Source organism: Oncorhynchus nerka, linkage group LG3, assembly GCF_034236695.1.
Source record: "Oncorhynchus nerka isolate Pitt River linkage group LG3, Oner_Uvic_2.0, whole genome shotgun sequence".
In the NCBI taxonomy this organism is placed as follows: domain Eukaryota; kingdom Metazoa; phylum Chordata; class Actinopteri; order Salmoniformes; family Salmonidae; genus Oncorhynchus; species Oncorhynchus nerka.
This window is the reverse complement of record NC_088398.1, coordinates 78,536,778-78,556,777: the sequence shown is the minus strand read 5'-3', so window position 1 is coordinate 78,556,777 and position 20,000 is coordinate 78,536,778.

Sequence of the window (20,000 nt, the reverse complement as noted above, 5' to 3'; positions counted from 1 at the left end):
TATCTGCACGCCTATCTGCATGTTTATCTGCATGTCTATCTGCATGTTTATCTGCATGTTTATCTAGATGTTTATCTGCATGTCTATCTAGATGTTTATCTGCATGTCTATCTGCATGCTTATCTGCATGTCTATCTGCACGCCTATCTGCATGTCTATCTGCATGTCTATCTAGATGTTTATCTGCATGTCTATCTAGATGTTTATCTGCATGCCTATCTGCATCTATCTGCATGTCTATCTGCGCACCTATCTGCATGTTTATCTGCATGTCTATATGCAGCCCTATCTGCATGTTTATCTGCATGTCTATCTGCATGTTTATCTGCATGTCTATCTGCACGCCTATCTGCATGTCTATCTGCATGTCTATCTGCATGTCTATCTGCATGCCTATCTGCATGTCTATCTGCATCTATCTGCATGTCTATCTGCATGCCTATCTGCGTGTTTATCTGCATGTTTTTCTGCATGTCTATCTGCATGTCTATCTGCATGTCTATCTGCATGTCTATCTGCATGTCTATCTAGATGTTTATCTGCCTGTCTATCTGCATGCTTATCTGCATGTCTATCTGCATCTATCTGCATGTCTATCTGCATGTCTATCTGCATGTCTATCTGCACGCCCATCTGCATGTTTATCTGCACGCCCATCTGCATGTTTATCTGCATGTCTATCTGCATCTATCTGCATGTCTATCTGCGCACCTATCTGCATGTCTATCTGCATGTCGATCTCGATGCCTATCTGCATGTTTATCTGCATGTCTATCTGCATGTTTATCTGCATGTCTATCTGCATGTTTATCTGCATGTCTATCTGCATGTCTATCTGCATGCTTATCTGCGTGTTTATGTGCATGTTTTTCTGCATGTCTATCTGCATCTATATGCATGTCTATCTGCATGTCTATATGCACACCTATCTGCATGTCTATCTGCATGTATATCTAGATGTTTATCTGCCTGTCTATCTGCATGCTTATCTGCATGTCTATCTGCATGTTTATCTGCATGTTTTTCTGCATGTCTATCTGCATCTATATGCATGTCTATCTGTATCTATATGCATGTCTATCTGCATGTCTATATGCACACCTATCTGCACGCCTATCTGCATGTATATCTGCATGTCTATCTGCATCTATCTGCATGTCTATCTGCATGTATATCTAGATGTTTATCTGCATGTCTATCTAGATGTTTACCTGCATGTCTATCTGCATCTATCTGCATGTCTATCTGCATGTCTATCTGCCTGTCTATCTGCTGCCTATCTGCATGTCTATCTGCATCTATCTGCATCTATCTGCATCGATCTGCATGCATATCTAACCCTACATGTCTATCTGCATGTTTTATACTTTCTAGTTGGTTTTCATTTCAGCATGGCTGTATCTGTCAAGGTGTGGTTATTGACTTTGGGGTCGATTACAGAGAGGTGTTAATATAATGAGAGATGAATCCAGACAGAAGTGTACTAGTGAGTAGGAATGGTGTTTTTATACCGTAGGCCACTGTCAGGTTGAGATTTCTGTATGTGCACCATGAATCACATGCTTCTGTGATATCTTGTGTTGATTAGTTATTCTCCGGGACATACAGTGCCTTGCGAAAGTATTCGGCCCCCTTGAACTTTGCGACCTTTTGCCACATTTCAGGCTTCAAACATAAAGATATAAAACTGTATTTTTTTGTGAAGAATCAACAACAAGTGGGACACAATCATGAAGTGGAACGACATTTATTGGATATTTCAAACTTTTTTAACAAATCAAACACTGAAAAATTGGGCGTGCAAAATTATTCAGCCCCTTTACTTTCAGTGCAGCAAACTCTCTCCTGAAGTTCAGTGAGGATCTCTGAATGATCCAATGTTGACCTAAATGACTAATGATGATAAATACAATCCACTGGGAAAGAATTTCAGTCTCTCGATGTGCAAAACTGATAGAGACATACCCCAAGCGACTTACAGCTGTAATCGCAGCAAAAGGTGGCGCTACAAAGTATTAACTTAAGGGGGCTGAATAATTTTGCACGCCCAATTTTTCAGTTTTTGATTTGTTAAAAAAGTTTGAAATATTCAAAAGCAAGCCTGAAATGTGGCAAAAGGTTGCAAAGTTCAAGGGGGCCGAATACTTTCGCAAGGCACTGTACTACTCTATATACTACTCTATATACTACGCTATATATATGCACTGTATTTTTACTGTCATAATAATCCATCTATTCTAGGATTATTCGCTGTTCCCCAGGATGTGAAGTCCACTTCACCCACATGCTGTCTGTCTGCTGTCTGTTATTGTATTTATTTATTTTTTATTTTACCTTTCTTTTACTAGGCAAGTCAGCCTAGGTTTAACTGCCTTGTTCAGGGGCAGAACTTGCAACCTTCCGGTTACTAGTCCAACGCTCTAACCACTAGGCTACCCTGCCGCCTCTACACTCTAACCACTAGGCTACCCTGCCGCCTCTACACTCTAACCACTAGGCTACCCTGCCGCCTCTACACTCTAACCACTAGGCTACCCTGCCGCCTCTACACTCTAACCACTAGGCTACCCTGCCGCCTCTACACTCTAACCACTAGGCTACCCTGCCGCCTCTACACTCTAACCACTAGGCTACCCTGCCTCCTCTACACTCTAACCACTAGGCTACCCTGCCGCCTCTACACTCTAACCACTAGGCTACCCTGCCGCCTCTACACTCTAACCACTAGGCTACCCTGCCGCCTCTACACTCTAACCACTAGGCTACCCTGCCGCCTCTACACTCTAACCACTAGGCTACCCTGCCGCCTCTACACTCTAACCACTAGGCTACCCTGCCGCCTCTACACTCTAACCACTAGGCTACCCTGCCGCCTCTACACTCTAACCACTAGGCTACCCTGCCACCTCTACACTCTAACCACTAGGCTACCCTGCCACCTCTACACTCTAACCACTAGGCTACCCTGCCGCCTCTACACTCTAACCACTAGGCTACCCTGCCGCCTCTACACTCTAACCACTAGGCTACCCTGCCTCCTCTACACTCTAACCACTAGGCTACCCTGCCGCCTCTACACTCTAACCACTAGGCTACCCTGCCTCCTCTACACTCTAACCACTAGGCTACCCTGCCGCCTCTACACTCTAACCACTAGGCTACCCTGCCGCCTCTACACTCTAACCACTAGGCTACCCTGCCACCCCTTATATATATTATATGTTTACCTGATTATGTTGTGACTTATTGTTGCTTTAGACGTGACAGGGAGAAACCTCATTCACTGCAAATATGAAAACAAAAACCTCTCCCACAGGAAAGTCTTTAAAACTCAACAGAATATGAATCACTGCCCTCCCTATTCAAGTGTATGAAACACATACACTTTGTTTTTGTTCTTTGTGTGAGTTGGAGTGACAACTGCCTTTGTCCCTACAGCCAATTGTGTGAGGTTCCTGTGGGGACGGCTTCTCGCTCAGGTTAAAAGCTCCTTTCAGGTGGAGGTTAACCCCTGGTGCTAAGTAACCCGTGGTCCTCACCCCTGGTGCTAAGTAACCCGTGGTCCTCACCCCTGGTGCTAAGTAACCCGTGGTCCTCCATCTGGTGCTAAGTAACCCATGGTGCTAAGTAACCCGTGGTCCTCACCCCTGGTGCTAAGTAACCCGTGGTCCTCACCCCTGGTGCCTGGTGCTAAGTAACCCGTGGTCCTCACCCCTGGTGCTAAGTAACCCGTGGTCCTCACCCCTGGTGCTAAGTAACCCGTGGTCCTCACCCCTGGTGCTAAGTAACCGGTGGTCCTCACCCCTGGTGCTTGGTGCTAAGTAACCGATGGTGCTAAGTAACCCATGGTCCTCCACCTGGTGCTAAGTAACCCGTGGTGCTAAGTAACCCCTGGTCCTCAGCCCTGGTGTTAAGTAACCGGTGGTCCTCACCCCTGGTGCCTGGTGCTAAGTAACCCATGGTGCTAAGTAACCCATGGTCCTCCACCTGGTGCTAAGTAACCCCGTCTTCACCCCTGGTGCTAAGTAACCCGTGGTCCTCACCCCTGGTGCCTGGTGCTAAGTAACCGTGGTCCTCACCCCTGGTGCCTGGTGCTAAGTAACCCGTGGTCCTCACCCCTGGTGCTAAGTAACCCCTGGTGCTAAGTAACCCGTGGTCCTCAGCCCTGGTGTTAAGTAACCGGTGGTCCTCACCCCTGGTGCCTGGTGCTAAGTAACCCATGGTGCTAAGTAACCCATGGTCCTCCACCTGGTGCTAAGTAACCCGTCGTCTTCACCCCTGGTGCTAAGTAACCCGTGGTCCTCACCCCTGGTGCCTGGTGCTAAGTAACCCGTGGTCCTCACCCCTGGTGCTAAGTAACCCATGGTCCTCACCCCTGGTGCTAAGTAACCCATGGTCCTCACCCCTGGTGTTAAGTAACCCCTGGTCCTCACCCCTGGTGCTAAGTAACCCGTGGTCCTCACCCCTGGTGCTAAGTAACCCATGGTGCTCACCCCTGGTGCTAAGTAACCCGTGGTCCTCACCCCTGGTGCTAAGTAACCCGTGGTCCTCACCCCTGGTGCTAAGTAACCCCTGGTCCTCACCCCTGGTGCTAAGTAACCCCTGGTCCTCACCCCTGGTGCTAAGTAACCCGTGGTCCTCACCCCTGGTGCTAAGTAACCCGTGGTCCTCACCCCTGGTGCTAAGTAACCCGTGGTCCTCACCCCTGGTGCTAAGTAACCCCTGGTCCTCACCCCTGGTGCTAAGTAACCCCTGGTCCTCACCCCTGGTGCTAAGTAACCCGTGGTCCTCACCCCTGGTGCTAAGTAACCCATGGTCCTCCACCTGGTGCTAAGTAACCCGTCGTCTTCACCCCTGGTGCTAAGTAACCCGTGGTCCTCACCCCTGGTGCCTGGTGCTAAGTAACCCGTGGTCCTCACCCCTGGTGCTAAGTAACCCATGGTCCTCACCCCTGGTGCTAAGTAACCCATGGTCCTCACCCCTGGTGTTAAGTAACCCCTGGTCCTCACCCCTGGTGCTAAGTAACCCGTGGTCCTCACCCCTGGTGCTAAGTAACCCATGGTGCTCACCCCTGGTGCTAAGTAACCCGTGGTCCTCACCCCTGGTGCTAAGTAACCCGTGGTCCTCACCCCTGGTGCTAAGTAACCCCTGGTCCTCACCCCTGGTGCTAAGTAACCCCTGGTCCTCACCCCTGGTGCTAAGTAACCCGTGGTCCTCACCCCTGGTGCTAAGTAACCCATGGTCCTCACCCCTGGTGTTAAGTAACCCCTGGTCCTCACCCCTGGTGCTAAGTAACCCGTGGTCCTCACCCCTGGTGCTAAGTAACCCATGGTGCTCACCCCTGGTGCTAAGTAACCCGTGGTCCTCACCCCTGGTGCTAAGTAACCCGTGGTCCTCACCCCTGGTGCTAAGTAACCCCTGGTCCTCACCCCTGGTGCTAAGTAACCCCTGGTCCTCACCCCTGGTGCTAAGTAACCCGTGGTCCTCACCCCTGGTGCTAAGTAACCCATGGTCCTCACCCCTGGTGCTAAGTAACCCGTGGTCTTCACCCCTGGTGCTAAGTAACCCATGGTCCTCCACCTGGTGCTAAGTAACCCGTGGTCCTCACCCCTGGTGCTAAGTAGCCCGTGGTCCTCACCCCTGGTGCTAAGTAACCCATGGTCCTCACCCCTGGTGCTAAGTAACCTGTGGTCTTCACCCCTGGTGCTAAGTAACCCGTGGTCTTCACCCCTGGTGCTAAGTAACCCGTGGTCCTCACCCCTGGTGCTAAGTAACCCGTGGTCTTCACCCCTGGTGCTAAGTAACCCGTGGTCTTCACCCCTGGTGCTAAGTAACCCCTGGTCTTCACCCCTGGTGCTAAGTAACCCCTGGTCCTCACCCCTGGTGCTAAGTAGAGGAGGAGGAGAGAAGAGGAGGAGAGGGGGAGAGGAGGAGAAAGGAGGAGAGGAGGAGAAAGGAGGAGAGGAGAGGAGGAGAAAGGAGGAGAGGGGGAGGGGAGGAGAGGGGGAAAGGAGGAGAGGAGAAGAGGAGAAGAAATGAGGAGAGGAGGAGAGAAGGAGAAAGGAGGAGAGGATGAGAGGAGAGGAGAGAAGGAGAAAGGAGGAGAGGGGAGAGGAGTAGAAAGGAGGAGAGGGGGAGCGGAGGAGACGGGAAAGGAGGAGAAGAGAGGAGGAGAAGAAATGAGGAGAGGATGAGAGAAGGAGAAAGGAGGAGAGGAGGAGAGGAGAGGAGGAGAGGGGAGAGGAGGAGAAAGGATGAGAGGAGTAGAGGAGAGGAAGAGAGGGGAGAGGAGGAGAGGAGGATAAAGAAGGAGAGGAGTAGAGGAGGGGAGAGGAGGAGGAGAAGAGAAAGGAGGAGAGGAGTAGAGGAGGGGGAGAGGAGGAGAGGAGGATAGGAGGAGAGGAGAGGAGGAGAGTGGGAGAGAAGGAGAGGAGGGGGAGAGGAGGAGAGAGGGAGAGAAGGAGAGAAGGAGTGGAAGTTTTGAGACTGATTCTCTCCCTTCTTTTTCTGTTTCTTCTTCTTCTTCTTCTTCAAAGTGAGCGTCTGCGGCGGTGGCTTGTGTTGTGACCGTTGGTTGAAACCCGACCGGGTGGATGGACGACAGGCCCCGTTGGTGTTTGAGGTCCCAAATGCATTCTGCAGGTGGCACACACACACACACACACACACACACACACACACACACACACACACACACACACACACACACACTCTCTCGGGCGTCCTGTTGCCCTGACTCTATTGCAGGAAAGGGCAGCCAAAGCTTTCCCTGGAGAAACACATATACAAGGTCTCAATGGGCATTGTTATTAGCCTGTTATTCTTTCACTGCGCCCTCCTCTTTGTTTTATGGCCTGAAGGCTTTCCCAGGTGATTAACGTATGGCTGCCACTACATTACTCCATCAATCCTTCACTAACTACCACTACATTACTCCATCATTCCTTCACTAACTACCACTACATTACTCCATTAATCCTTCACTAACTGCCACTACATTACTCCATTAATCCTTCACTAACTGCCACTACATTACTCCATTAATCCTTCACTAACTGCCACTACATTACTCCATTAATCCTTCACTAACTACCACTACATTACTCCATCAATCCTTCACTAACTACCACTACATTACTCCATTAATCCTTCACTAACTGCCACTACATTACTCCATTAATCCTTCACTAACTACCACTACATTACTCCATTAATCCTTCACTAACTACCACTACATTACTCCATCAATCCTTCACTAACTACCACTACATTACTCCATTAATCCTTCACTAACTGCCACTACATTACTCCATTAATCCTTCACTAACTACCACTACATTACTCCATCAATCCTTCACTAACTACCACTACATTACTCCATCAATCCTTCACTAACTGCCACTACATTACTACATTAATCCTTCACTAACTGCCACTACATTACTCCATTAATCCTTCACTAACTACCACTATATTACTCCATCAATCCTTCACTAACTACCACTACATTACTCCATCAATCCTTCACTAACTACCACTACATTACTCCATTAATCCTTCACTAACTACCACTACATTACTCCATCAATCCTTCACTAACTGCCACTACATTACTCCATCAATCCTTCACTAACTACCACTACATTACTCCATCAATCCTTCACTAACTGCCACTACATTACTACATTAATCCTTCACTAACTGCCACTACATTACTCCATTAATCCTTCACTAACTACCACTACATTACTCCATCAATCCTTCACTAACTACCACTACATTACTCCATCAATCCTTCACTAACTACCACTACATTACTCCATCAATCCTTCACTAACTACCACTACATTACTCCATCAATCCTTCACTAACTGCCACTACATTACTACATTAATCCTTCACTAACTGCCACTACATTACTCCATTAATCCTTCACTAACTACCACTACATTACTCCATCAATCCTTCACTAACTACCACTACATTACTCCATCAATCCTTCACTAACTACCACTACATTACTCCATCAATCCTTCACTAACTACCACTACATTACTCCATCAATCCTTCACTAACTGCCACTACATTACTACATTAATCCTTCACTAACTGCCACTACATTACTCCATTAATCCTTCACTAACTACCACTACATTACTCCATCAATCCTTCACTAACTACCACTACATTACTCCATCAATCCTTCACTAACTACCACTACATTACTCCATTAATCCTTCACTAACTACCACTACATTACTCCATCAATCCTTCACTAACTACCACTACATTACTCCATTAATCCTTCACTAACTACCACTACATTACTCCATTAATCCTTCACTAACTACCACTACATTACTCCATTAATCCTTCACTAACTACCACTACATTACTCCATCAATCCTTCACTAACTGCCACTACATTACTACATTAATCCTTCACTAACTGCCACTACATTACTCCATTAATCCTTCACTAACTACCACTATATTACTCCATCAATCCTTCACTAACTACCACTACATTACTCCATCAATCCTTCACTAACTACCACTACATTACTCCATTAATCCTTCACTAACTACCACTACATTACTCCATCAATCCTTCACTAACTACCACTACATTACTACATTAATCCTTCACTAACTACCACTACATTACTACATTAATCATTCACTAACTGCCACTACATTACTACATTAATCCTTCACTAACTACCACTACATTACTCCATTAATCCTTCACTAACTACCACTACATTACTCCATCAATCCTTCACTAACTGCCACTACATTACTCCATCAATCCTTCACTAACTGCCACTACATTACTCCATCAATCCTTCACTAACTACCACTACATTACTCCATTAATCCTTCACTAACTACCACTACATTACTCCATTAATCCTTCACTAACTACTACTACATTACTCCATTAATCCTTCACTAACTAACCACTAAGCTGATGTTTTGTAAACCACTAAGCTGATGTTTTAAACCACTAAGCTGATGTTGTAAACCACTAAGCTAATGTTGTAAACCACTAAGCTGATGTTGTAAACCACTAAGCTGATGTTTTAAACCACTAAGCTGATGTTGTAAACCACTAAGCTGATGTTTTGTAAACCACTAAGCTGATGTTGTAAACCACTAAGCTGATGTTTTAAACCACTAAGCTGATGTTGTAAACCACTAAGCTGATGTTGTAAACCACTAAGCTGATGTTGTAAACCACTAAGCTGATGTTTTAAACCACTAAGCTGATGTTGTAAACCACTAAGCTGATGTTGTAAACCACTAAGCTGATGTTTTAAACCACTAAGCTGATGTTGTAAACCACTAAGCTGATGTTGTAAACCACTAAGCTGATGTTTTAAACCACTAAGCTGATGTTTTAAACCACTAAGCTGATGTTGTAAACCACTAAACTGATGTTGTAAACCACTAAGCTGATGTTGTAAACCACTAAGCTGATGTTGTAAACCACTCAGCTGATGTTTTAAACCACTAAGCTGATGTTTTAAACCACTAAGCTGATGTTGTAAACCACTAAACTGATGTTGTAAACCACTAAGCTGATGTTGTAAACCACTCAGCTGATGTTTTAAACCACTAAGCTGATGTTGTAAACCACTAAGCTGATGTTGTAAACCACTAAGCTGATGTTTTAAACCACTAAGCTGATGTTGTAAACCACTAAGCTGATGTTTTACATTGAAGATATAGTATTTTCTGTTTGTCAACCTACGCTGTACAGTACCAGTCAAAAGTTTGGACACACCATATTTTAGATTCTTCAAAGTAGCCACCCTTGATGACAGCTTTGCACATTCTTGGCATTCCCTCAACCAGCTTTACCTGGAATACTTTTCCAACAGTCTTGAAGAAGTTCCCACATATGCTGAGCACTTGGCTGCTTTTCCTTTAGTCTGCAATCCAACTCATCCCAAACTCCTTCTTGGTCAAATAGCCCTTACACCACCTGGAGGTGTGTTAGGTCATTGTTCTGTTGAAAAACAAATGATAGTCCCACTAAGCACAAACCAGATGGGAAGGAGCATCGCTGCAGAATGCTGTGGTAGCCATGCTGGTGAAGTGTGCCTTGGATTCTGAAATAGATCACAGACAGTGTCACCAGCAAAGCACCCCCACACCATTTTTTTTACCTTTATTTAACTAGGCAAGTCAGTTAAGAACAAATTCTTATTTTCAATGACGGCCTAAGAACAGTGGGTTAACTGCCTGTTCAGGGGCAGAACGACAGATTTGTACCTTGTCAGCTCGGGGATTCGAACTTGCAACCTTTCGGTTACCAGTCCAACGCTCTAACCACTAGGCTACCCTGCCGCATCACACCTCCTCCTCCGTGCTTCACGTTGGGAACCACACATGCAGAGATCATCCGTTCACCTACTCTGTGTCTCACAAAGACACTTCAGTTTGAACCAAAAATCTCCAATGCTCATCAGACCGAAGACCAGATTTCCACTGGTCTAATGTCCTTTGCATGTGTTTCTTGGCCCAATCAAGTCTCTTCTTCTTATTGGTGTCCTTTAGTAGTGGTTTATTTGCAGCAATTCGACCATGAAGACCTGATTCACGCAGTTGACGTTGAGATGTGTATGTTACTTGAACTCTGTTACTTGAACTTAAAAATAAAAAAAATCACATATTTAATTGTTTTGAGTTTTATTTCATATTTGTTACACGTAATCTTTTGGTTCAACCTTAATGCATAATAAGCATCATCAACAGGGGGAAGATATTAGATGTAAGCTAATAAGCTGTAGAAAGAATATATCAATTTATAAGACTTGTTCTAAAGATTACATGTAACAAATGTGAAATGAAATATGAAACAATTAAATATGTGAAATTGAATTAAACAATAATGTATGTCAATACTAATATTATGTACAATATTCAATTATGTTTCTATATGACAACAATAGCCTAATATAGTTAATATGCCATAATCTATTGTTTTAACAGTTTCATTAATTAATTCTAATTAACTTAATAATTAAGACACACCCCTCAATATTGTCATTGGTTGCACTAATTGCACTGTTTGCCTACATAACCTGGTTCCAGTATTCATGACATCACCCTGAAGAAGGCACAGTGATGCTGTAACGTTTGTAAATAACCAATAAATTACTGGTAGTTTATATATTGACTGTGCGCCTCGCTTTATTTTGATAGTTTATAGCTGGTTGAGAGAACGCCAAGAATGTGCAAAGCTGTCATCAAGGCAAAGGTTGGCTACTTTGAAGAAATATATTTAGATTTGTTAAGCACCTTTTTTGGTTACACCATGATTCCATATGTATTATTTAGTAGTTTAATAGTTTATTCTACAATGTAGAAAATAGTAAAAATAAAGAAAAACCCTGGAATGAGTAGGTGTGTCCAAACTTTTGACTGGTACTGTATATACAAAAGTTTGTGGCCACCCCTTCAAATTAGTGGATTCGGCTATTTCAGCCACAACCGTTGCTGACAGGTGAATAGAATTGAGCACAAAGACATGGAATCTCCATAGACAAACGTTGGCAGTAGAATGGCCTTAGTGAAGAGCTCAGTGACTTTGAACGTAGCACCGTCATAGGATGCCACCTTTCCAACAAGTCTGTTCGTCAAATTTCTGCCCTGCTAGAGCAGCTCCGGTCAACTGTAAGTGCTGTTATTGTGAAATAGAAACGTCTAAGAACAGCAAGAGCTCAGCCGCAAAGTGGTAGGTCACACAAGCTCACAGAACGGGACCACTTGGTACTGAGGCACGTTGCACGTAAAAATAGTCTGTCCTCGGTTGCAAAACTCACTACTGAGTACCAAGCTGCCTCTTGAAGCAACGTCAGCACAATAACTATGCGTCTGGAGCTTCATTAAATGTGTTTCCAGGGCCGAGCAGTACGCACACAAGCCTAAAATCCCCATGCACAATGCCAAGCGTTGGCTGGAGTGGTGTAAAGTTCACCACCATTGGAATCTGGAGCAGTGGAAACGCGTTCTCTGGAGTTATGATTCACACTTCACCGTCTGTCAGTCCGACGGACAAATCTGGGTTTGGCGGATGCCAAGATAACGCTACCTGCCCCAATGCATAGTGACAACTGTAAAGTTTGGTGGAGGAGGAATAATGGTCTGGGGCTGTTTTTCATGGTTCGGGCTAGGACCCTTAGTTACAGTGAAGGGAAATCAAAATGCGACAGCATACAATGACATTCTAGACTATTCTGTGCTTCGAACTTTCTGGCAACAGTTTGGGGAAGGCCCTTTCCTGTTTCAGTATGACAGTTTCCCTGTGCACAAAGCGAGGTCCTTACAGAAATGGTTTGTCGAGATCGGTGTGGAAGAACTTGACTGGCCTGCACAGAGCCCTGACCTCAACACCATCAAACACCTTTGGGACGAATTGGAACCTCGACTGCGAGCCAGGCCTAATCGCCCAACATCAGTGCTAACCTCACTAATGCTCTAGTAGCTGAATGGAAGCAAGTCTCCGCAGCAATGTTCCAACATCTAGTGGAAAGCCTTCCCAGAAGAGTGGAGGCTGTTATAGCAGCAATGTCCCAACATCTAGTGGAAAGCCTTCCCAGAAGAGTGGAGGCTGATAAAGCAGCAATGTTCCAACATCTAGTGGAAAGCCTTCCCAGAAGAGTGGAGGCTGTTATAGCAGCAATGTTCCAACATCTAGCGGAAAGCCTTCCCAGAAGAGTGGAGGAGTGGTTATATTAATGCCCATGATTCTGGAATGTGAGGTTTGACAAGCAGGTTTCCACATACTTTTGGTCATGCGGTGTATATGTATGGGTAAATGATAGCTAAGATTTGATTGACCTCTCTGTCTCTGTCTCTGTTTCTCTCTCTCTCTCTCTCTCTCTCTCTCTCTCTCTCTCTGTCTCTCTCTCTCTCTCTGTCTCTCTCTCTTTCTCTCTCTCTTTCTCTCTCTCTCTCTCTCTCTCTCTCTCTCTCTCTCTCTCTGTCTCTGTCTCTCTCTCTCTGTCTCTGTCTCTCTCTCTCTCTAATGAGGGTGTTTCTCATAGCCCTTGCTATGTGGATTAGCTTTGAGAGAATGTAGAATGGATCTGATTGAAGGGAGGGACAGACATGGGGAACAAAGATGGTGAAAGAGAGGGAGAGGAGAAAGGAGACCTAGGGGGTGGCCCTTCTCACAAACACATTCATACCATACATTTCATTCATACCTTTTTGTCTTCACATCCAGTTCCACTAACACTTGGCTTTTGGGATTCAAATGATCTCATTAGTTTTTATTGGATTTAAACTTTCATGAGACGCAAAACATGTTCTATCTAAAACTAACAGTTTTCACATTGAGCCTCCTCGTTCCCAATCCAACAGTGACATTGCCTTCACAGAGGGCCTCCTCGTTCCCATCCCTCTCTCACTCCCCAATTTCCGCCTTGCCTCTTCTATCAGTCCCTTCTTTGTGCCCTTTAGTATACCCCATCCTTGTCTTTCTCTACCTCCTCTCTTCCCTCCATCTCCACAGGGTGTCTTTATGCCTCTCTTCTGTGCCATTTCTCCCAGCTCCAGTCAATGCGCTCAGTCACACAGGACATGGGGTTAACCTTGACAAACAGGCAACAACGTCTGCTCCAGCTTTAACATGTACCATCTCTGATACCCTCGGCTAGGCTAGCTCACCCTGGCCTTCTGGAGCCCTCTGATACCCTCGGCTAGGCTAGCTAACCCTGGCCTTCTGGAGCCCTCTGATACCCTCGGCTAGGCTAGCTAACCCTGGCCTTCTGGAGCCCTCTGATACCCTCGGCTAGGCTAGCTCACCCTGGCCTTCTGGAGCCCTCTGATACCCTCGGCTAGGCTAGCTAACCCTGGCCTTCTGAAGCCCTCTGATACCCTCGGCTAGGCTAGCTAACCCTGGCCTTCTGGAGCCCTCTGATACCCTCAGCTAGGCTAGCTAACCCTGGCCTTCTGAAGCCCTCTGATACCCTCGGCTAGGCTAGCTCACCCTGGCCTTCTGAAGCCCTCTGATACCCTCAGCTAGGCTAGCTAACCCTGGCCTTCTGAAGCCCTCTGATACCCTTGGCTAGGCTAGCTCACCCTGGCCTTCTGAAGCCCTCTGATACCCTCGGCTAGGCTGGCTAACCCTGGCCTTCTGAAGCCCTCTGATACCCTCGGCTAGGCTGGCTAACCCTGGCCTTCTGAAGCCCTCTGATACCCTCGGCTAGGCTGGCTAACCCTGGCCTTCTGAAGCCCTCTGATACCCTCGGCTAGGCTGGCTAACCCTGGCCTTCTGAAGCCCTCTGATACCCTCGGCTAGGCTAGCTAACCCTGGCCTTCTGAAGCCCTCTGATACCCTTGGCTAGGCTAGCTCACCCTGGCCTTCTGAAGCCCTCTGATACCCTCAGCCAGGCTAGCTCACCCTGGCCTTCTGGAGCCCTCTGATACCCTCGGCTAGGCTAGGCTAGCTCACCCTGGCCTTCTGGAGCCCTCTGATACCCTCGGCTAGGCTAGCTCACCCTGGCCTTCTGAAGCCCTCTGATACCCTCGGCTAGGCTGGCTATCCCTGGCCTTCTGAAGCCCTCTGATACCCTCGGCTAGGCTAGCTAACCCTGGCCTTCTGAAGCCCTCTGATACCCTTGGCTAGGCTAGCTCACCCTGGCCTTCTGAAGCCCTCTGATACCCTCAGCCAGGCTAGCTCACCCTGGCCTTCTGGAGCCCTCTGATACCCTCGGCTAGGCTAGGCTAGCTCACCCTGGCCTTCTAGGGCCCTCTGATACCCTCGGCTAGGCTAGCTCACCCTGGCCTTCTGAAGCCCTCTGATACCCTCAGCTAGGCTAGCTAACCCTGGCCTTCTGAAGCCCTCTGATACCCTTGGCTAGGCTAGCTCACCCTGGCCTTCTGAAGCCCTCTGATACCCTCGGCTAGGCTAGCTAACCCTGGCCTTCTGAAGCCCTCTGATACACTCGGCTAGGCTAGCTAACCCTGGCCTTCTGAAGCCCTCTGATACCCTCAGCTAGGCTAGCTAACCCTGGCCTTCTGAAGCCCTCTGATACCCTCGGCTAGGCTAGCTCACCCTGGCCTTCTGAAGCCCTCTGATACCCTCAGCTAGGCTAGCTAACCCTGGCCTTCTGAAGCCCTCTGATACCCTCGGCTAGGCTAGCTCACCCTGGCCTTCTGAAGCCCTCTGATACCCTCGGCTAGGCTAGCTAACCCTGGCCTTCTGAAGCCCTCTGATACCCTTGGCTAGACTAGCTCACCCTGGCCTTCTGAAGCCCTCTGATACCCTCGGCTAGGCTGGCTAACCCTGGCCTTCTGAAGCCCTCTGATACCCTCGGCTAGGCTGGCTAACCCTGGCCTTCTGAAGCCCTCTGATACCCTCGGCTAGGCTAGCTAACCCTGGCCTTCTGAAGCCCTCTGATACCCTTGGCTAGGCTAGCTCACCCTGGCCTTCTGAAGCCCTCTGATACCCTCGGCTAGGCTAGCTCACCCTGGCCTTCTGAAGCCCTCTGATACCCTCGGCTAGGCTAGCTAACCCTGGCCTTCTGGAGCCCTCTGATACCCTCGGCTAGGCTAGCTAACCCTGGCCTTCTGGAGCCCTCTGATACCCTCAGCTAGGCTAGCTAACCCTGGCCTTCTGAAGCCCTCTGATACCCTCGGCTAGGCTAGCTAACCCTGGCCTTCTGAAGCCCTCTGATACCCTCGGCTAGGCTAGCTCACCCTGGCCTTCTGAAGCCCTCTGATACCCTCGGCTAGGCTAGCTCACCCTGGCCTTCTGAAGCCCTCTGATACCCTCGGCTAGGCTAGCTAACCCTGGCCTTCTGAAGCCCTCTGATACCCTCGGCTAGGCTAGCTAACCCTGGCTTAATTTCAGAGAAACAACAAATGTCGGTACATATAAATGTCTTATATCGGCTGAAAGCTTAAATTCTTGTTAATATAACTGCTCTTATATTCTGAAATGTTGCTCTGATTTATCATCCAAAGGGTCCCAGAGATAACATGAAGTGTTATTTTGTTAGATAAAATCCTTTTTCATATCCTAAAAAGGTCCATATAGCATGCACGATCGATTTTGTATTTCCACTTGTTCAATTTGCATAGAAAGGAATCTGTGAAAATCTAACTCTAAACGTTGTTTCAACCAGTCAAATCACGTTCGTATTTATTCCCCAGAGATCCTAGAACGTAACCAGACTTCACTATATCATTAGGGGTGTAGTATATCCTATAGGACACCATATCAGAGATCCTAGAACGTAACCAGACTTCACTATATCATTAGGAGTGTAGTATATCCTATAGGACACCAAATCAGAGATCCTAGAACGTAACCAGACTTCACTATATCAGTAGGAGTGTAGTATATCCTATAGGACACCATATCAGAGATCCTAGAACGTAACCAGACTTCACTATATCATTAGGGGTGTAGTATATCCTATAGGACACCATATCAGAGATCCTAGAACGTAACCAGACTTCACTATATCATTAGGAGTGTAGTATATCCTATAGGACACCATATCAGAGATCCTAGAACGTAACCAGACTTCACTATATCATTAGGAGTGTAGTATATGCTATAGGATACCATATCAGAGATCCTAGAACGTAACCAGACTTCACTATATCATTAGGAGTGTAGTATATGCTATAGGATACCAAATTTGGTCAGAGAGAGACGCCGGCGGTCATCACTTGATTGACTGTAAACTTTGTCAAATAAGCACCAATCGGGGTCAAACAAAGCTATATAGATAGCCAATGAGCTGGGCTTTACGGGAGTATGAGCTTTACAGAAACGCCGTATCTGTCGCAAAATGTTGCTCCTAACCTTGTGCGACAGCAAGCATTATCATTTTGGATAAATATTGTAAGAATGTGGAGTTATGAGGTTATGAAAACTGGGTGTTTTGCAAATGTTGAACTTATAATATGACTGCTAATACTGGATTTTTAAATTTTTTTACCCCTTTTTCTCCCCAATTTCGTGGTAACCAATTGTTGTAGTAGCTACTATCTTGTCTCATCGCTACAACTCCCGTACGGGCTCGGGAGAGACGAAGGTTGAAAGTCATGCGTCCTCCGATACACAACTCAACCAAGCCGCACTGCTTCTTAACACAGCGCGCAGTGCGAAATAAAGTTTGCTTTGATTTGATTTGACAGTTCACTTTCCAGCAGGACAATGCCCCTAAGCTCACAGCCAAGACAAGGCAGTAGTCGCTTCAGGAAAAGTCTCTGAATGTCCTTGAGTGGCCCAGCCAGAGCCCAGACTTGAACCTGGAGAGACCTGAAAATAGCTGTGCCCCAAATACAGGTGTGCCAAGCTTGTAGCATCATACCCCAAAAGACTCGAGGCTGTAATCGCTGCCAAAGGTGCTTCAACAGAATACTGAATAAAGGGTCTGTAAATGTATGTAAATGTATGTAAATGTATGTAAATGTATGTAAATGTAAATGTACATTTTAATTTTTTGGGGTGTATTTGTTAACATTTCTAAAAACCTGTTTTTGCTTTGTCATTATGAGGTATGTGTAGATTGATGAGGGAATAAAACATATGTAATTGATTTTAGAATAAAGCCGTAACGTAACAAAATGTGTAAAAAGTAAATGGGTCTGAATACTTTCCGAATGTATAAATATATAAGTATATATGGAGAGTTCAGTGCCCGAAATAAGGTTCAGTATTTGTCCCCAAAAATTAAAAAAATTCCTGATCTTTCTTATATCTCTCAGATAGAAACTTCCTTTGAAAATTATTTTGGGACCATCTGTTTATTCATGTATGAATCTGTTATTCAATGTGTTTATATGAGTTAATAGCAGCCAAATTCAACGTTTCATCAAAGTTTTCATGTTCATACTTTTAAAGGCAGGCCTGAACCAAAGGTACACTACAGTAAGTTATACAGATACACTATGGTAAGTTATACTGATCCTCTGTAGCAGGCCTGCCCGGGGGCAGCTCGGAAACAAAGCTCGGCCCGGGGGTCGTATGCGGCCCACAACCTGATTAAATACGGGCCGCGGAATCATGCTCATATCACATAAAGAATTTGCGATTTTGAAAAAAAAGGAATCTGCTATTCAAACTAAACCCCCAATGAATACTCACCTTTGTGTAATGATATAACTCCCACCGCTTGTGGGACATTAAAACAATATCCCATAGGAAGGTACATATAAATAACAACTGCACGTGGACAGGCAATGACTGACAGGCTGACATACGGCACAGTTACAAATAGTAGCTAGCTAGATACTGTGCAAAAAAATTAGTTGTTCACAGATTTCAAAGAAAAGGAAAGTAGACAAACAGGTTTTGAGAACACAAATATACATTTTCAACATTCTAACATTCTAAGATGCTGAGCATGACACAAATATACATTTTCAACATTCTAACATTCTAACATTCCAACATTCTAACATTCTAAGATGCTGAGAATGACAAATATACATTTTCAACATTCTAACATTCCAACATTCTAACATTCTAAGATGCTGAGAATTACACAAATATACATTTTCAACATTCAAATTCCAACATTCTAACATTTTCAACATACATTTTCAACTAACATGCTAACATTCTAACATTCTAAGATGCTGAGAATTACACAAATATACATTTTCAACATTCTAACATGCTAACATTCTAACATTCTAAGATGCTGAGAATGACACAAATATACATTTTCAACATTCTAACATGCTAACATTCTAACATTCTAAGATGCTGAGAATGACACAAATATACATTTTCACAAAGTCTGCTGCCTCAGTTTGTATGATGGCAATTTGCATATACTCCAGAATGTTATGAAGAGAGATCAGATGAATTGCAATTCATTTCAAAGTCCCGCTTTGCCATGCATTTCAGCCCTGCCACAAAAGGACCAGCTGACTTCATGTCAGTGATTCTCTCGTTAACACAGGTGTGAGTGTTGACGAGGACAAGGCTGGAGATCACTCTGTCATGCTGATTGAGTTCGAATAACAGACTGGAAGCTTCAAGAGGAAGGTGGTGCTTGGAATCATTGTTCTTCCTCTGTCAACCATGGTTACCTGCAAGGAAACACATGCCGTCATCATTGCTTTGCACAAACAGGGCATCACAGGCAAGGATATTGCTGCCAGTAAGATTGCACCCAAATCAACCATGTATCGGATCATCAAGAACTTAAAGGAGAGTGGTTCAATTGTTGTGAAGAAGGCTTCAGGGTGCCCCAGAAAGTCAGGCAAGCGCCAGGACCATCTCCTGTTATTTCAATGTCCCTCTTATTTACTGCATTGTCGGAACTAGAAGCACAAACATTCCGCTACACTCGCATCTGTTAACCATGTGTATGTGATTAAAAAAAAAAATTGAATAAAATTTGATTTGATTTTTCCTAAAGTTGATTCAGCTGTGGGATCGGGGCTCCAACAGTACAGAGCTTGCTCAAGAATGGCAGCAGGCAGGTGTGAGTGCACCTGACTTTTGGAGGATGGCGTGGTGTCAAGAAGGGCTTGCTTCTCAGCCAAGGGAGTGGGCTCACTCACAATTTTGCCTAAGAAAACAGCCATGAATAAAGAATGGTACCAACACATCCTCCGAGAGCAACTTCTCCCAACCATCCAGGAACAGTTTGGTGATGAATAATGCCTTTTCCAGCATGATGGAGCACCTTGCCATAAGTCAAAAGTGGTAACTAAGTGGCTTGGGCAACAAAACATCGATATTTTGGGTCCAGGAAACTCCCCAGACCTTAATCCCATTGAGAACTTGTGGTCAATCCTCAAGTGGACAAACAAAACCCCACAAATTCTGACAAAATCCAAGCATTGATTATGCAATAATGGGCTGCCATCAGTCAGGATGTGGCACAGAAGTTAATTGACAGCATGACAGGGTGGATTGCAGAGGAGGGTTAGCTAACATGCAAATTAGTTGCAAAGTTGCTAAAAAAGTAGTAAGTAGTTTCTAATTGTCTAAAATTGTCTGTGGCTTG